At 41.2% G+C, this 17840-nt stretch overlaps 1 protein-coding gene across 2 annotated transcripts in view; it reads right to left on the bottom strand.

Annotated features, from left to right (window-relative positions):
* rap1gapa (RAP1 GTPase activating protein a) overlaps positions 1-17840 on the bottom strand; it is a 732526-nt gene that overhangs the window by 257711 nt on the left and 456975 nt on the right. The window contains exon 1 of one of the 2 annotated variants that reach the window (XM_041206499.1): positions 2635-2652. The exons of the other annotated variant lie outside the window; for it this stretch is intronic. The gene's annotated coding sequence lies outside the window, so the exon portion shown is untranslated. Of the gene's footprint in view, positions 1-2634; positions 2653-17840 lie in introns of those variants that run through there. 2 annotated transcript variants of the gene reach the window in all.

Here is a 17840-nt window from a genome sequence, read left to right as displayed (position 1 = left end):
GAGACGATTAGCCCTTGACCATGGATCTGAAAGGTTAACTCTTGTTTCTCTCTCCACAGATACTGCTAGACCTGATATTTCCAGCATGTTCTGTTTTGATACCATCCTCTGGTCGTTAATGGTTTTAAATCTGACAGTTTGAGAAGCAGAAAGTGATTACTTAGCCAAGTCACAGTTCTAAGACACGGGCGCGGCAGCTTTAGGTGAATACAATCATCCTCCTTCCCACACCACTTTCTATAATCTGCTTCAAATTTATCAACTCCCTAACGACACTGCACTGCAAAAAACAGACCACATTAAACCTGAAAAACATGGGTAGAAGTTTTTTTAATTAAAAAGTGCGACATGGCGCTAGCAAGGGTCAAATGGAGAAACAGTTATTGGGACCATTATAGAGTTTTGTAGTCCCCACCACATACAGCCGTTATACTAACGTGATTTATCCACTACACGGGGTGAATGGTGAAACCACTATCGGCTGCGGCGGTTAAATAAATTCAGTAACTGTAAAATAATTTCAACAGCGGATTGAAACTGCTTAAAATCCCCACTTCCCTGTATGTATACACGAGCTTTTAATTAAGAAATAGTCCAGGAACAACAAGTGAACTGAGTTGAAATGGGCACTCGGTGTAGTCGAGCAGTCACGGCACCAGACTGATTATAAGTGGACAGTTAAAGGCTGATCACCAAGTTCCTCCAAAGCAGGAGGAAAGGTTGCGGTGGCCTCACGGTGTGCGTGCCCAGAGACTCGACCACAGACACCAACCCTTCTAACGGCGGAATATATCAGGCAAGTAACACCGACGATATGCCATTAGCAGAGGGCTCGATTTACAAAGGCGCTGCTTATATCAGCAACTGTGTAGAATGGGCAACCGATTCAACCCTGCCCCCAAGAGCACTTCTACCTTTTGATCTTGATTTGGAATACCTTACACAACAAGGTTTTCAAATCGAGCAATTTTCTATTTATACTTCTTATTTTCCTCTTCTAACATGCCCAGTGCTTCCCCTCCCTTTTTAAAGTCACTCTGTTGTTGAGTCCAGTTCTGAGCCAGTGTAGCTGAAGCTGGTTGTAATGTCTGTCCTGATTCTCTGGCTGCGAACGGTTCATGTAGGTCAGGACACGTCACCTGGGGACTAGCTGGCCTGGAGATTCAGATGCTCATTGCAGATATTTAAATAATTATCAGAGGAGGATTCAAGTTGTTTTGTTCTCATTTTAAATCCCAGCCTGGAATATTTCACTGACCCCAATTAATTCAGGCTGCAAAAAAAAAAATCCACATTGAATCATTTACAATGTGTTATTTGATTCCAGGCTGGTTGAGGTTTCCATTTCCCCTTACCTGTTGATGACTAATTATTGGGAGTGGGAACTAATTGCTGATTTTTTTTTGTGAGATTGTAGGCGTTGAAAATTCATTGACAGAAAAATAGAGCTCGCAGTTTTTTTATTGATCTGACTTCCTCCGCCTCGTTTCAATGATGTCACTGGAATAAAGGCCAAAGGTGAGCAGAGAGGGTGGTAAAGATAACCCAAACCCCATTACAGAAGGTTCAGACGGTGAATAAATTATTCCAAAATATTAATTGCATATATAATGCTGTGGTTTGTTTGCTTCATTTCCAAACATTAATTGTGACATTGTGTCTGATTAAAGGAACAGGTAAAAGATGTGTGATCAAGTCTTGTGGGCATAATTCATCATAATTGAGCTGCTCCATTATTTCATGAGCAAAGATACGAATGATTTATAGTTGGGATACAAATCAACCTCCATGGCTCTTCATCCTGTATTCTGTTTATATCACACACTAGGCAAGTACAGAAAAACGGAATTGGAGATAAATCTTAATTTTATGCAGAAGCTATCAATTTTAAAATGCAGCTTGTTCCAGTGATATCAAAGTGAGCATTGTTTTCCCCAACAGTGCTTTCTGTTTTTAAACATCTCCTTGAAGTGAGATACAAGGGTAGATTTCCCTTCATTCTGCCCCCAATAGTGCCTAAGAAATGATATGAAGGACAAATGGGTGTTAATCATCCCCCCCGCCTCATCAGGTCAAATAGAACTTCATCCAGAGGACTGCCCTTGGTGCCTGCACATGACTGTATGAAATGGTCATGGTTTTACAAGTTCCAGTAAATAGGACTCTGTACACAGCTTTCTCTAATGGAGCTGGGTGCTAAGCAGGGGCAGAATTTCCCCACAGAAAGAGTTTGCTTTAACAGTTTCCTTTTTAAATTCTTTCCTGGGGTGTGGGGTGTCATTGGCAAAGCCAGCATTTGTTGCCCATCCAAAACCACTTTTGACCTGGCTAAGGATACTCTCCCCTAAAGGATATTAGTGAACCAGATGGGTTTTTACACCAATTAACGATAGTTGTCATGGTCACCGTTACAGACACTAGCTTTACATTCCAAATTTTATATTAATTGAATTTAAATTCCACCAGTGGCTGTGGTGGGATTTGAACCCATGTCCCCAGAGCATTAGCCTGGGGCTTTGGCCTATTAGCTCAGTGACATTACCACCATGCCACAATCTTCCCCCTCTCCATGCTTAAAGTGACAGGATGGTTTAATCAAGAAATTGATTTATTTTTGAATTTAAAAAGTGTTACTTTGGGAGTTGCTTGGTGAAGGAGACTGTCTTCAGTTCTTTACCACATTCCCAAAATGGATGATTTGGAAGCAGAGGAATGGAAGGAACCACAGGCCTTGTTGAACACAGCCGAGGTAATTCAGCTGATCTTCTCCTCATCCATTAATCACTGACTTCCAACCTCAGGCCATGGGCTGGTCCTTCCACCTGACCATTCACCTACTCCATCTACCCTGGAATAAAAAGGGAAATCTCACAGTCAAACCTGAACCCTCCACCATTTCCTGAAGCATCCTATTCTTCATACCTACAGTTGGGTTTCCCATGGTAACACCCTCTACCACCTTCCTGCAAAGCATATGGAGGGGGTGGGGGTGACTAAGCTGCTGCCACTTCAGCCATGATGAATTGGCACAAACGCAGAGGGACAGAACATTTAAATAAATATGAAAACCACTAGTACGTGAATCACAGCTTCTGACAAGTATGAACTACATGGAAATAATGAATGCCATTTTTGTGCACAGCTGGATCCCACACAGTAACAAAGGAATAAACTCTTTTGATGCCCATGGTAATATATTGGCATGGATAGAAGATTGGCTAGCTAACAGTAAACAGAGGGCAGGGTTAACTGGATCTTTTTCTGGTTGGCAGGATGTAACTAGTGGTGTGCCACAGGGTTCAGTGCTGGGGCCTCAACCTTTTACAATTTATATAAATGACTTGGATGAAGAGACAGATAGTATGGTTGCTAAATTTAAGATCCTGAAGGGTCTTAACAGGGTGGATATGGAAAGGATGTTTCCTCGTGTCGGAGAATCTAGAATTAGGGATCACGGTTTAAAAATAAGGGGCCACCCATTTAAGACAGAGATGAGAAGAATTCTTTTCTCTGAGGGTAGCGAGTCTTTGGAACTCTCTTCCTCAAAGGCGGTGGAAGCAGAGCCTTTGAATATTTTTGAGGCAGAGCTAGATAGATTCTGGATTAACAAGGGGCTGAAAGGTTATCAGGGGTAGGCAGGAATGTGGGGTTAAGGTTACAATCAGATCAGCCATGATCTTATTAAATGGTGGAGCAGGCTCGAGGGGCTGAGTGGCCTAATTTATATGTCCATACATATGATGGAAGTATGTTGCTCTTTGAATAGTGCCACAGAATCTTTAACATCCTCCTGAACAAAACAAGAGTTTTTGTTAGATACTTGTAAACATATGGACCACCTTACTGACAAATCCCCATTACCCACAAGGGTTCCAGACCTTCAGAAACTGTCACTGTTTCAAATTTTATACCTTATAATAGGTTTTCCTGCTTCTGTGTCAGTCAGACGTGATTTTCTTTACATTCACTTTAACAGAGTTTAAAACCACTTACAGATTCAGAATTTACCTTCAAAAGTATAAAGGAGACAGATTAGAAACTCAAATGAAATGAATTCTCCGACAGAACTTACTCACACACTCTCCTCATGTCCAAACCTGTTGACCCACTGAGATTAAACAGCCAAGAGGATAAACTAATCTTGCTTTAATAACAGATCCTTTTAATGCTTCTGTTAAATGTTGGGAATTCATTCTCAGCTACACAAAAGGGATTTCAAGCTCAAATTCTAATTGAAAACTAAATCAGGCATCTGTTGAACTGTCCACCATGCATATGTTTCTTTTACTGAAGGAGTTGCACTGTTGGGTTGATCCCATTGATTGAATGTTTACTGTGGGAGTTATTGAGAATACAACAACCTGGGCCAAAAAATTGAAAGCTTAATGGGGACTCATGTGGAAGGAGATGGGCCTGACTATTCCATCCCTGCCCCTACCCAGCAGAAATTGGATCTAATGGGTCTCTTTAAACTGAGGTGGTCCAAGTCAGGAAATTTCCTGACTGGAGCTATCCATCTCAGTTGGGAAAATCCAGCCCTGGTATTATTCACATTGAGACACCAAAATAACACTCGATATATGAGCAAATTATTTCATGTGACAGCAAAGAGTTTGCCCCTAATGGCAATTGCCAACAGCTGGAGGGTGTTTCAAATTTATTTGCACATGGGGTGTGGGCATCGCTGGTTTGGCCAGCATTTATTGCCCATCCCTAATTGCCCTTTGAAGTAACTGCAAAGAAAGCAGACTAACGGGAACAGATTTTACTCAAGTTGAGAGAATCTCTACTTGATTAACAGAAAGGCCAGGAAACACTCAATGTGTTCCACATGCGGAGGGAGCTGTACATCTGTGTCCATGGCAACTTTAGTGAGAGGATGTATCAAATATACCTCCTTTAGCAATTGCTCATGTATGTCAATGAAGGAATGTAGCTCAATCCTAAATGATGCAGTGTACATTTAAGGCCACATGCAGAATACATCCAATTCACATGTGACTATAGCTGAACTCCAGGTTTTGGACTCTTGCAATTTAAGGCTACGGTTATACATATTATCATTAAAAACAAAAATCAAATGCAAACTAGAGATATGCTTTTGTCCAGTTTCCAGAGATCAGATAGTGGAATGGTCCATGAAACTTCTCTGGGTAAAAAAGTTTTTCCTCACATCCCCCCTAAACCTCCTGCCCCTCACCTTGAACTTATGCCCCCTCGTGACTGACCCTTCAACTAAGGGGAACAGCTGCTCCCTATCCACCCTGTCCATGCCCCTCATAATCTTGTACACCTCGATCAGGTCACCCCTCAGTCTTCCCTGCTCCAACAAAAACAACCTAAGTCCATCCAAACTCTCTTCATAACTTAAATGTTTCATCCCAGGCAATATCCTGGTGAATCTCCTCTGCACCCCCTCCAGTGCAATCACATCCTTCCTATAATGTGGTGACCAGAACTGCATACAGTACTCCAGCTGTGGCCTCACCAAGGTTCTACACAACTCCAACATGACCTCCCTACTTTTGTAATCTATACCTCGATTGATAAAGGCAAGTGTCCCATATGCCTTTTTCACCACCCCACTAACATGCCCCTCTGCCTCCAAAGATCTATGGACACACACGCCAAGGTCCCTTTGTTCCTCAGAACTACCTACTGCCATGCCGTTCATTGAATACTTCCTTGTCAGATTACTCCTTCCAAAGTGTATCACCTCACACTTTTCATGGTTAAATTCCATCTGCCACTTATCTGCCCGTTTGACCATCCCGTCTATATCTTCCTGTAGCCCGAGACACAGTCTCACTGTGAACCACCCGGCCAATCTTTGTGTCATCCACAAACTTACTAATCCTACCCCCCATATAGTCATCTATGTCGTTTATATAAATGATGAATAATAGGGGACCCAGCCTGTGGTACACCACAGGACACCGGCTTCCAGTCACTAAAGCATCCTTCTGTCATCATCCTCTGTCTCCTAGAACTAAGCCAATTTTGAATCCACCTGATCAAATTATCTCAAAGCACTTCCTGGTTTCAGTTCAAACTCACTAAATTAATGAGTTCACAAACAATGTTTCTAATAAGCAGTTAGATCGAGAGAAAATGATGGAGGAAAGTTCGGGGGGGGGGGGGGGTAAAAAAAAGTGGACAATGGTCTGTTGCACTTCTAAATGATTAGCCAGCATTTAGTGGGAAATGATGCACTATTTCAGCTTAGACAGCATCTGGAACAAGTTCAAGGAGCTGAATGGCCTACTCTGTCCCATGTTTCCATATACTACTAACAGTAGTCAGAAAATTAATCCAAAAACATGATACAATTAGTGTTAATTAGCTATTAATAGAGATTCACTTTCAGTATTCTTCCAATACACTTTATAAATTGTTGATCCATCCACAGACACTGTAACAATTGATCCAGTGGAATTAAGCTAATTGAAGCACATGGTGTTTCCAAGTCCTGCTTTCATCTGTTCTGTCTGATTCTGATTAGAACTATTGGGGATTTTTCATTACACACTTGGTAACATGTTGAAGACTGAATTATATGAAGAGCAAATTATTTCTTAACCAGCAGGCTGCAAAGATTTCTTTCAGCTGGGCCGTTAAGGAGGTAGGTTCAGGCAAAGCATTTCCCAGAGGGAAGGTTAATGGAATAATTGGAAAGTCAATGGTCCTACCTCATGAACAATTCAGCAATTATTTCATTTGTGTAACCCTCTTACACCATGGAGTAGATATCTTTTTAGTCTGCGAACAGCCACTGCATTATATTTTTGATTTTGTTTTGAATAAATAACATCCCAAATAGATTGTAGAAAGGGCTTCCAATGTCTTGCATTCAGACTCAGAAAAAAATAACCTGTAGTAGTAAGGCACAAATTTAAAACTCTGATAATGCAAATTACCACTGATATGATTCTTCTTCACGCAAAGAATGATCAACAAATGGAGTCCATATTCTATTGACTATAGAACATTAAGGGTTGATCTAATTGATGATCAAAGGATTTGATAGGGTAGACAGGACTAACTATCCCCTCTAATGGCGGAGTCCAGAAAAGGAGGTGTAATCTTACAGTTAGAGCCTGAGGCTTTTCAGGATCACACAAAGGAAGGTGGAAATCTGGAACTCTATTCCCCAAGAAACTACTGAGGCTGGGGGTCAATTGAAAATGTCTAAAAACATTTGTTAGGTAAAAGGTACTAAAGATTATGGAACCGAGGAAGGTAGATGTAGTTAAAATACAAGATCAGCCATGATCCAAATTTTAAAAAATTCTTTACTGGAATGTCAGTATCCTGGCTAGGCCAGGATTTATTACCCATCCCTAGTTGCCCTTGAGAAGGTGGTGGTGAGCTGCCTTCTTGAACCGCTGCAGTCCATGTGGTGTGTGTACACCCACAGTGCTGTTGGGGAGGGAGTTCCAGGATTTTGACCCAGCAACAGTGAAGGAACGATGATATATTTCCAAGTCAGGATGGTGAGTGGCTTGGAGGGGAACTTCCAGGCAGTGGTGTATCTGCTGTCCTTGTCCTTCTAGTTTGTAAAATCACGGGGTTTGGAAGGTGCTGTTGAAGGCGCCTTGATGAGTTGCAGTGTATCTTGTGTATTGTAAACACAGCTGTTACTGTACATCAGTGGTGAAGGCAGTGTATGTTTGAGTTGGTGGATGGGATGCCAGTTAAGTAGGCTGTTTTGTCTTGGATGGTTTTGAGCTTCTTGAGTGTCGTTGGAGCTGCACTTATTCCGGCAAGTAACTCTTGACGTGTCCCTTGTAGATGGTGGACAGGTTTTGGAAAGTCAGGTAGTGAGTAATTCACCCTCAGAATTCCCAGCCTCTGACCTACTCTCGTAGCCACAGTATTTATATAACTAGTCCAGTTCAGTTTCTGGTTAATGGTAACCCCTCAGGATGTTGAAATAGGGGGAATTGACGATCGTAATGCCAAAGTCAAGGGTAGATGATTAGATTCTCTCTTGTTGGATCTGATCATTGTTTGGCACTTGTACAGTGTGAATGTAAATCTGAAGGTTGTCCAGGTCTTGCTGCATATGGACATAGACTGCTTGAATGGTGCAGCAGACCTGAAGGGCCGAATGGTCTACACTTTGATTCTAAATGAAATATATAGAACAACCAGCTCCCCAATAATCAGACAGTTGGCAGGGCCAGGTGAAAGAAGGAAGCACCATTGAGAGACAGAATTAAAAAGTCATGGTGCGATGTTCACGTTACATAGAATACAACGCTTTGCTTTTCTTTTTTGGATCACCAGTGTCAGCATAAAGCACTCCTGGATGAATCATGGTTTACAGATTGCAGCTTCCACTTATTTTGCCTCATCCTCAGACTTATCCCAGTTGCAGTGACATTTTCCTAAATTCCCATAGCAGTCTCATGGAGCTTGATTGTTTCCAGGCAGCAAAATGGAGGCATTTTCTACAGTGAGTTTAGGCTCACATCAAGACTGGATAAATCCATTTCCTTTAGGACCAATTAGCAGCCATTTTGAATGTGGCCCTGGTGGTTGGCACTGACCTGCAGTTCTATTTTCAGCACTAATGAATGTTGCTCTTGCCTGAATTTTAAACATCCAATAACAACAGGCAGATGGTTTGAGATTTGATAGCAGGAGAATAAATTCTAGCAGATTATTTATCTTTTGCACCACATCTATGTCTGTTTATTTCCTAATGTATTAACTTCAATAAGGATTCGCAAAGCCTGCATTCCAAGAACAAGTTCATTACCACAACTCTATAGCTCTGGCTATTTATCACCTAAAGGTCATAAATATCAAAGCAGCATCCTGTGGTTTGGACACTGTGAGCTTCAGCTCATTAAAGCTCAAGGCACTATTCCAACATGCTGACCTGTACCAGAAGAGAAAAATGAAACTAAATGAATAATTGATCAGCAAGCTTCTATGTTTAGCTGTTGTGTTTTACAAAATGTAAATGGGAAGTTCCTGGGAGTTCAGTTCCAGTATGGGCTATTCTAGTAACCCCATGCGAACCCTAAACCAGCGTGAGACACATGGGAGCCCAGGAAAGCACACTACTGGCCTGAGAAAATTGCATTCCCGTGTCACTCATACAGCCAGAAATGTTCAATCTCGGGTCTGCTGTGTTTGTTGCAAGGTATCATGAAGTGGGGATTTGGGGGGTGGGTGGGAATGGGAGGGAAAAATATCAACTTGATCAGTGATCATTTGTGTATGTGAGTGTGGTTGTGCACTTTTGTGTACAGGTGTGGATGACAACAGAATTGGTCTCTGCTGAATAGTCCTTAGCTGAATAGTATATTCATGGACAACATAGAGGCAGAGTCACACATGAAGAATGCCCACTTGGGCAAGGACAACCAGCTCCTGTAGAACCATCCCAATCTTGACCAATATTAGGCACTAAGGGGGGCTAATTGGGAATTCCGATGGAATGCATTATATTTCTGATTAGTAAATAAGAATTTACAAATAGGTACAGTTATCAGGCATGTAATCTCAATAGTTATATTCACATGCATGTATACTTTAACCTTTGTGCATTCTTTTTTGGTAAAATAATGTGAAAAGCGGAGTTTGAATGTCTTTCGATTATTTTGAGTGTTTTACTTCCTTTGTTATGGAATGGTGGGAGATTTTAAGTAAATGTTATGTGCAAAGTGTATTTACCTGGATTGGGAAGGTGTGTATTTACCTGGATTGGGAAGGTGTGTATTTACCTGGATTGGGAAGGTGTGTATTTACCTGGATTGGGAAGGTGTGTATTTACCTGGATTGGGAAGGTGTGTATTTACCTGGATTGGGAAGGTGTGTATTTACCTGGATTGGGAAGGTGTGTATTTACCTGGATTGGGAAGGTGTGTATTTACCTGGATTGGGAATGTATGTGTGAAGGGTTTTCTATTAAAAGTGATGAAGGTGGCTAAAACAGACTGTCCATAGCTACACCTTTGGTTAGTCAGGAATTTAACTGGCCAACACGGATTTTTATTGATGGCTTCTTCTGAAGAAGGGAAAAAAAGGGAAGAATTTTATGTGCAAAATATTCATTACCTTTTGGAAAATAACTCAAATAAATCATAGTTGATTTTTACATGTTATAGAATGCCTGAGGAATCCTAAAGCCAACAGTGAAACTAAAGACTTTTTAAACAAATGACTCTGTTAGGCAGTGGTAGAAAATGGCCATTTGATTTCAATGCATTTACAATACAACACTGCTCCATCAACAAACGAGGTGACACTGAGTTATATAAAGTGTCACCAGTACCACGAGAGGAACAATGTAAACCACTGGTTTAGGCTGTGCCAGATACCGTTTAGACACCTGTCTAGTCCAGTGACTTGCTTTTCCCTTTCCCCAGCCCCCAGAAACATTCACTGGAATGGGGGAAAAAATATGAATTGTAACTTTGAAAAATCTGTCTAGATACAAGTCTGTGGAAGGCTGCTCCAAAACCACTTGCTCTTGGTATAAATGTATCACACATCTGGATAATTATTTCTAAGAGAAGTCATCTTCTGAAAAAAGTCAAATGAAAGCTAATTACTGCTGATCTTGTTATGAAGAGTCACATTAATAATGAAGTGACTATACTGAACATAAAGGAAAATTCTACTCAATTATAAGTAATAGATGATTCCCACCATTTACTGCAGGTTTATTTGGCCTGGATGTGTTGGTTTTCTGTGAGGGATGTATAGTACAGACTGGCTGCTCAATGTTCTGTATAAACTCATCCCTTTGCCATGTGCCAGATTGCACCCGAACAAACTTAACTTTCATTTCAAAACAATCTGATATGACTGAACATTTTATTCATATTAATCCATTTGCTAAAATTATTCTGTGTACCCCTGAACATTGGAGCACTCCAATTATTTGGGGAACAGATGAGGTTGGATATATTAAAAATGATTAAGTAGGTCACATGCTACAATAGCTCCAGCAATGCTGGGGTTGACTGATTGGATAGTGAAATTATTGGGGAGGAAGTTGTATCCGAGGAGGAAATAGTGCAGCTCTGGAGATTCATTAATTCTAGGCTTGAGAGGTTTTAATGCAAAAAATTACCCTTGGATTGACAAATGAGCAAATGGATTGTGCATAGGCTGCATAAAGAGTGGGCTTAATGGCAGAATGGTTTTACCCACATGGCGAGACTTTTCCTTAAAGGATAGAGAGCCTGACCTCAAAATTTCAAAGTATCAGCTCTGCTCTGCTGAAGCCCCCCACCACCCCCAGCTCCAGATCAGAGACCCTATCCCTAATCCCACAGATGAGCTCATTCACAGAGCGGGGGCTGCTGGCACTGGCAAGATTGCCGCACAGGCACCTGCTCCACCTGATGTCCCTCAAGGCCCATTGGATCTTGGGAAAAGAAACCACACAAGCTCAATGGTTCCCTCCAAGATTGATCATCTTAGTCTAGGCAAAGCTTCAGGAACTCACACCAACTGCAGATGATATAATAGGTGGAATTACTGAGGTAGCCTGAGAATGCCTGTCTTCTCCCCATGAATCCCTCATTTCCTTAAATAATTGACTCCTTCTTGGACGATTGTTCTAAAGACACTGGTCACCCACCAGCAGTTCAGACAGGTGGCCATTCTTCATATGTGAACTTGGCTGCAAGGAATAGCAGAATTCAGAGGCCAACGCCCTTCTGATTCAACAAAAATATATTGTTAACTGTTTTACTTCACAAAATATAACCAGTTTCAGAGTCATGAGTTTCAATTCAGAGTCCTGAAGAGTCAGAGCTTTACAGTATGGAAAGAGGCCATTCGGCCCTTTTGCCCAATGGGCTTTCACTCATATGGACTCAAAACATTAACTGTTTCTCTCTCCACAGATGCTGCCAGACTGATGAGTTTTTCCAGCGTTTTCTGTTTTTATTTCAGATTTCTAGCATTTTTATTTCCTGATGAATTTTGTTTCCATCAGATTGTCAGCTTCATCCAGTTCCATACTGAACAACTGTGACCCAAGTATAACCTGGCCAAGTGATACTAAAGATCCTTTTAATTTGACCCCAGCCATATGCCTTAAACCTAACCTCAAAACCACACAATACTAATCCTAGTGCTGGATCAACTGAACGGTTACAGCATAAAAGGAGGTCATTCAGTCCATCATGTGCCTGTCAACACTCCACAGCAGGTCAGCTAGTCCCACTCCCTTGAAAATTCTCCCTCTTCAGGTGCTTATCCAATTCATTTTTGGAAGCCATGACTGAATCTACCTCCATCACGCTGTCAGACAGTGCATTCCTGATTCGAACCACCCAATTGACCCTGCCTCCCCCGAACTCAGTGCATTCCAAACCACTCGCTGCAAAAAAAAAAACTTTTTCTCATGTCGCCACTGGTTCAATTGCGATTCTCTGTAAATCGGTGCCCTCTGGTTCTCTACCCTTCCACCAAGGGAACAGTTTCTCCCTATCTACTCTGTGTAAATCCCCTCATGATTTTGAAGACCTCTGTCAAAACTATCAATATCTCCATCAAGATCCACTATGACTTTCTTATTTTGCACACCTACAAAACTTGTGCTTGAAAAGAAATTGGCAATTTTGTGCTTATTTGTGCCAAATTATAAGCGGTGTTAAACTGTTGGTCAACTGCCAACAGAAACTTGGTTGAAACTAAGCTGTCTCATTTCCCATTCGGACAGACGGAACTTTCACCCGGTCAGTCAGCAAGTCTTGGCTGGACCTGTGACCTGGTTAACTAAAAGAAATCAAATGCTCACAAATCCATTCCTCCAACGTGTTTCTCAATCCTTTCTTTTTCTCAAATTTAAAAGCATCTTTTTAAAAATCTCTTTGTGGAGTGATAGTGTGAGCTGAGAATACACAAACGCTTGTGAAAAATGATAGAAAATAATACAAATTAAAGCTCAAAACGTTATCATTTGGAATGTGCTGCCTGAAAGTTTCATTCATAATTTTCGAAAGGGAACTGGATAAATACTTGAAAAAGACTAGAATGCTGGGGAAAAGCAGTGGAGTGGGATTAATTGGATGAGTCAGTTCTCATAACTGGTACAGGCATAATGGGAGGAATGGGTTTCAGTTCATGGACAAAAACAGAATTACCTGGAAAAACTCAGCAGGTCTGGCATCATCGGCGGAGAAGAAAAGAGTTGACGTTTCGAGTCCTCATGACCCTTCGACAGAACTTGAGTTCGAGTCCAAGAAAGAGTTGAAATACACACTGGCATCAGTACTGGGGCAGAACGGAGCTGTTCTGGTGGGATGGGCTTCACTTGAACTATGCTGGGACCAGTGTCCTGGCGAATAGAATAACTGGGGCTGTAGAGAGGGCTTTAAACTAAATAGATGGGGGAGAGGGAAGAAGGTTCTGGAAAGGGGATAAGTAGGCTTACAAAGCAAAAGGATATGGCAGCACTGCAGGGCAGTTACTTAGGTAATGACACCCAGAGTGTGACAGGAAGGGACAGAGTGTACAAACATTAAAAAAAACAGCAGCAAATAGGGTCAAAGGGGGGAAAAAATCGTAAAGAGGCAAAATTAATGGCTCTTTAGTTAAATGCATGTAGTATTCGGATCAAAAATGAATTAATGGCACAAATAGAGGTTAATGGGTGTCATGAAGTGATATTAATGTCTATAATGGTTTTGGAAATTATGTTTTTAAATAGAGGTTTAGTCTGTGTGTGTGTTAATTGAATGAAAGCCAGCTAGTCTGGGTGCTTTGATGTATAGTAGTTTTGAGATGTAAGCAGTAAGGTAGAGGACATTTGCATTTTGTTGAATAAAGCATTCAAAGCCTTGGGGGGGGGGGGGGGGGGGGGGATGTGTGGAATCTTGCACCTAGCTAGGAGACACCATGCAATGTTTATATTACTAATAAAATTGGTGCTATGAAAGAGGTTCAAAGGGCCTGGTGATACAATGAGAATTTACATTCAAAGGGGAAGGCTGGGTATAACAGAAAGGAAAACAAAAACAGAATTACCTGGAAAAACTCAGCAGGTCTGGCAGCATCGGCGGAGAAGAAAAGAGTTGACGTTTCGAGTCCTCATGACCCTTCGACAGAACTTGCGTTCAAGTCCAAGAAATTCTTGGACTTGAACGCAAGTTCTGTCGAAGGGTCATGAGGACTCGAAACGTCAACTCTTTTCTTCTCCGCCGATGCTGCCAGACCTGCTGAGTTTTTCTAGGTAATTCTGTTTTTGTTTTGGATTTCCAGCATCCACAGTTTTTTTGTTTTTATAACAGAAAGGAGTTTTGTCTGCGCAGGTCAGAGGCATGTAAGATCTAAGCCTGTAAGCTACCACTGCCTGCAAAGGAACAAATTGAAAGGAACCTCATTTTGAATTCATAAGGTGAAAAATGCTTTGCCTGGTGTCTGTTTAAGTCTATTGGTTATTGTTGCCCTAGTGGAGATTAATTTGGGAATTTGTTAAAAGTTATGATAGTAGTTTGTAGCCATGTGTATGTGTTTAATTTGTTGTAACTTAATAAATGTATCATTTAAATATAAAAACATCTCGAGAACTGATGGCCTTATTCCTGAGTTTAGAGCTGCAATTCAAAATATACCAATTGAATATATAGGCCAAGAATATATAAAAACAAAAAAACTGCTGATGCTGGAAATCCAAAACAAAAAAAAAACAGAATTACCTGGAAAAACTCAGCAGGTCTGGCAGCATTGGCGGAGAAGAAAAGAGTTGACGTTTCGAGTCCTCATGACCCTTTGACCGTTCTGTGGAAGGGTCATGAGGACTCGAAACGTCAACTCTTTTCTTCTCCGCCGATGCTGCCAGACCTGCTGAATTTTTCCAGGTAATTCTGTTTTTGTTTTTGCCAAGAATATATAGGTTGTTTAAAATTTCCCTCAGGGATTTTAAATAATTCAGTGTTTATCAACTGCTGTATCATAACAATGGGTATGATCTTATAGCCATCACGGAGACATGGTTACAAGGAGATCAAAGCTGGGAGCTAAATATTCAAGGGTATGTAACTTTTCGAAAGGGTATGCAGGAAGGAGAGGGTGGTGAGGTAATTTTGTTAGTATGAGATGGAATAAGTATGAAAGCAAGAAATGATCTTGGATTGGAAGATGTGGAATCCGTATGGGTGGCGGTAAGAAACAACAAGGGGAAGAAGACACTGGTGGGGGTAGTCTATAGGCCCCCTAACAGTAGCTTTGCTGTAGGACAGAATAAATCAGGAGTTAATAAGGGCATGTAAAAAAGGTGGTATATTAAGCATGGGTGACTTTAATCTTCACGTGGATTGGGAAAATCATATTGACAGAGGTAGCCATGAGCAAGCATTCATAGAGTGTATTCGGGATAGTTTCCTAGAACAATATGTTGTGGATCCAACCAGGGACCAGACTATTTTGGATCTGGTAATGAGTAATGAGGAAGGTTTAATAAATGATCTCAGTAAAAGATCCCCTAGGAAACAGTGACCATAACTTGGTGGAATTTAGCATTCAGTTTGAGAATGAGAAACTTAGTTCGGAAACAACTGTGCTAAATTTAAATAAGGGTAATTACAAAGGAATGAGGGCAGAGTCAGCTGGAGTGGACTGAGAAAGGAGTTTAGCAAAAAAGCCGGTTGATGAACAATGGCAGACGTTTAAGAAAACAGTTCTTGACTCACAACAAAAATATATCCCAGTGAGGAAGAAGGATTGTAGGAATGGGATAAACCAACCATGGTTAACCAAAGAAGTTAAGGATAGTATCAAAGTGAAAGAAAAAACAAGCAATGTGATAGAGATTAGTGGTGAGCCAGAGGATTGGGAAAGTTTTGAAAATCAACAGAAGGTGACCAAAAAAGGGAGAAAAGAAACTTTGAGGGTAAACTAGCAAGTAATATAAAAACAGAGTAAGAACTTCTTTAAATATATAAAAAGGAAGAGAGAGGCCAAAGTCAATATAGGCCCCTTAGAGAGTGAGGCTGGGGAAATAATAATGGAGAACCAGGAAGTGGCAGAGGAGTTGAATAAATACTTTGCATCAGTCTTCACAGTAGAAGACACTAATAGTATCCCAAAAATACTAAATAATCAAGGGGCAAAAGGTGGGGAGGAAATAAATACAATAACTATCACTAGAGAAAAAATACTAGGGAAAGTCCGATAAATCCTCTGGACCTGATGGGTTGCATCCTAGGATATTAAAGGAAGTAGCTGCAGAGACAGTGGATGCACTGGTAGTAATCTTCCAAGAATCCTTAGATTCTGGAAGAGTCCCAGAGGATTGTAAAACTTCCAATGCATCATCCTTATTCCAAATGGGAGGGAGACAAAAAGCAGCTAACTATAGGCCAGTTAGTTTAACATCTGTCATTGGGATAATGTTGGAGTCTATTATAAAGGATGTAATAGCAGAGCATTTAGAAATTCATATATAATCCAGCAGAGTCAGCATGGCTTCATGAAGGGGAAATCATGCCTGACAAATTTATTAGAATTCTTTGAGGTGGTAACAAGTAGGATCGATAAAGGAGAACCAGTAGATGTAATACATTTGGATTTCCAAAAGGCATTCGAAAAGGTACCACACATAAGGCTACTTAATAAGATAAGAGCCCATGGTGTTGGGGGGTAGTATCAGCATGGATAGAGGACTGGCTAACTAATAGAAGACAGAGAGCTGGGATATTGGGGGGAGGGGGGGGGGGGGGGCAGCGGGTGCATTTTCAGGGTGGCAATCTATGGCTGGCAGAGTGCCACAAGGGTCAGTGCTGGGGCCACAATTATTTACAATATATATTAATGACTTGGATGAGGGAAGTGAATGTACTATCGCCAAGTTTGCGATGACACAAAAATAGGTGGGAAGGCAAGTGATGACAATGACACAGAGCCTACAGAGGGATATAGACAGGTTAAGTGAGTGGGCAAAAACATGGCAGATGGACTATATTGTGGGAAAAGGTGAGGTTATGCACTTTGGCAGGAAGAATAGAGGAGCTGAATATTATTTAAATGGAGAAAGCCTGCAGAAAGCTGCAGCACAGAGGGATTTGGGAGTCCTCGTGCATGAATCACAAAAAGCTAGCAGATAAATTCAGCAGGTAATAGGTAAGACAAATGGAATGTTGGCCTTTATTTCAAAGTGAATGGAATATAAAAATAGGGAAGTCTTGCTAAAACTGTACAAGGCACTAGTTAGACCACACCTAGAATACTGTGAACAGTTTTGGTCCCCTTATTGGAGACAGTCCAGAGATGGTTCACTCGGTTGATCCTGGATATGGAGGGATTTTCTTATGAGGAGAGGTTGAGTAGGTTGGGCCTGTGCTCATCGGAGTTTAGAAGAGTGAGAGGCGACCTTACTGAAAGATATAAGATCCTTAGCGGGATAGACAGAGTAAATGCTGAGAGGTTGTTTCCCCTTGTGGGTGAGTCCAGGGCATAATCTCAGAGTAAGGGGTCGCCCATTTAAAACAGAGATAAGGAGGAATTTCTTCTCCCGGAGGGTGGTAAATCTGTAGAATTCTTTACCACAGGGGGCTGTAGAGGCTGGGTCGTTAAGTTTATTCAAGGCTGAAATAGACAGATTTTTAAACAGTAAGAGAATCAGGAGTTATGGGGAAGAGGCAGTAAAGTGGAGTTGAGGATTATTGGATCAGCCATGATCTCATTGGATGGTGGAGCAGACTCGATTGTCCGAATGGCCTACTCCTGCTCCTACGTCTTATGGTCTTATGGGCTGTATGGCCTCATGTACTGTAAAGTTCTACACTTCTAAGTGTAAAATTATGCTTGCTCATGCTAGTCCATTATTTGGTGTAATGAATGCTAACTTTCAGAAGTACATCATTATG

The sequence above is a fragment of the Carcharodon carcharias genome, chromosome 15, assembly GCF_017639515.1.
Source record: "Carcharodon carcharias isolate sCarCar2 chromosome 15, sCarCar2.pri, whole genome shotgun sequence".
Classification (NCBI taxonomy): Eukaryota; Metazoa; Chordata; class Chondrichthyes; order Lamniformes; family Lamnidae; genus Carcharodon; species Carcharodon carcharias.
The sequence above is the reverse complement of the archived record's forward strand: the minus strand, read 5'-3'. Positions and strand labels throughout refer to the sequence as shown.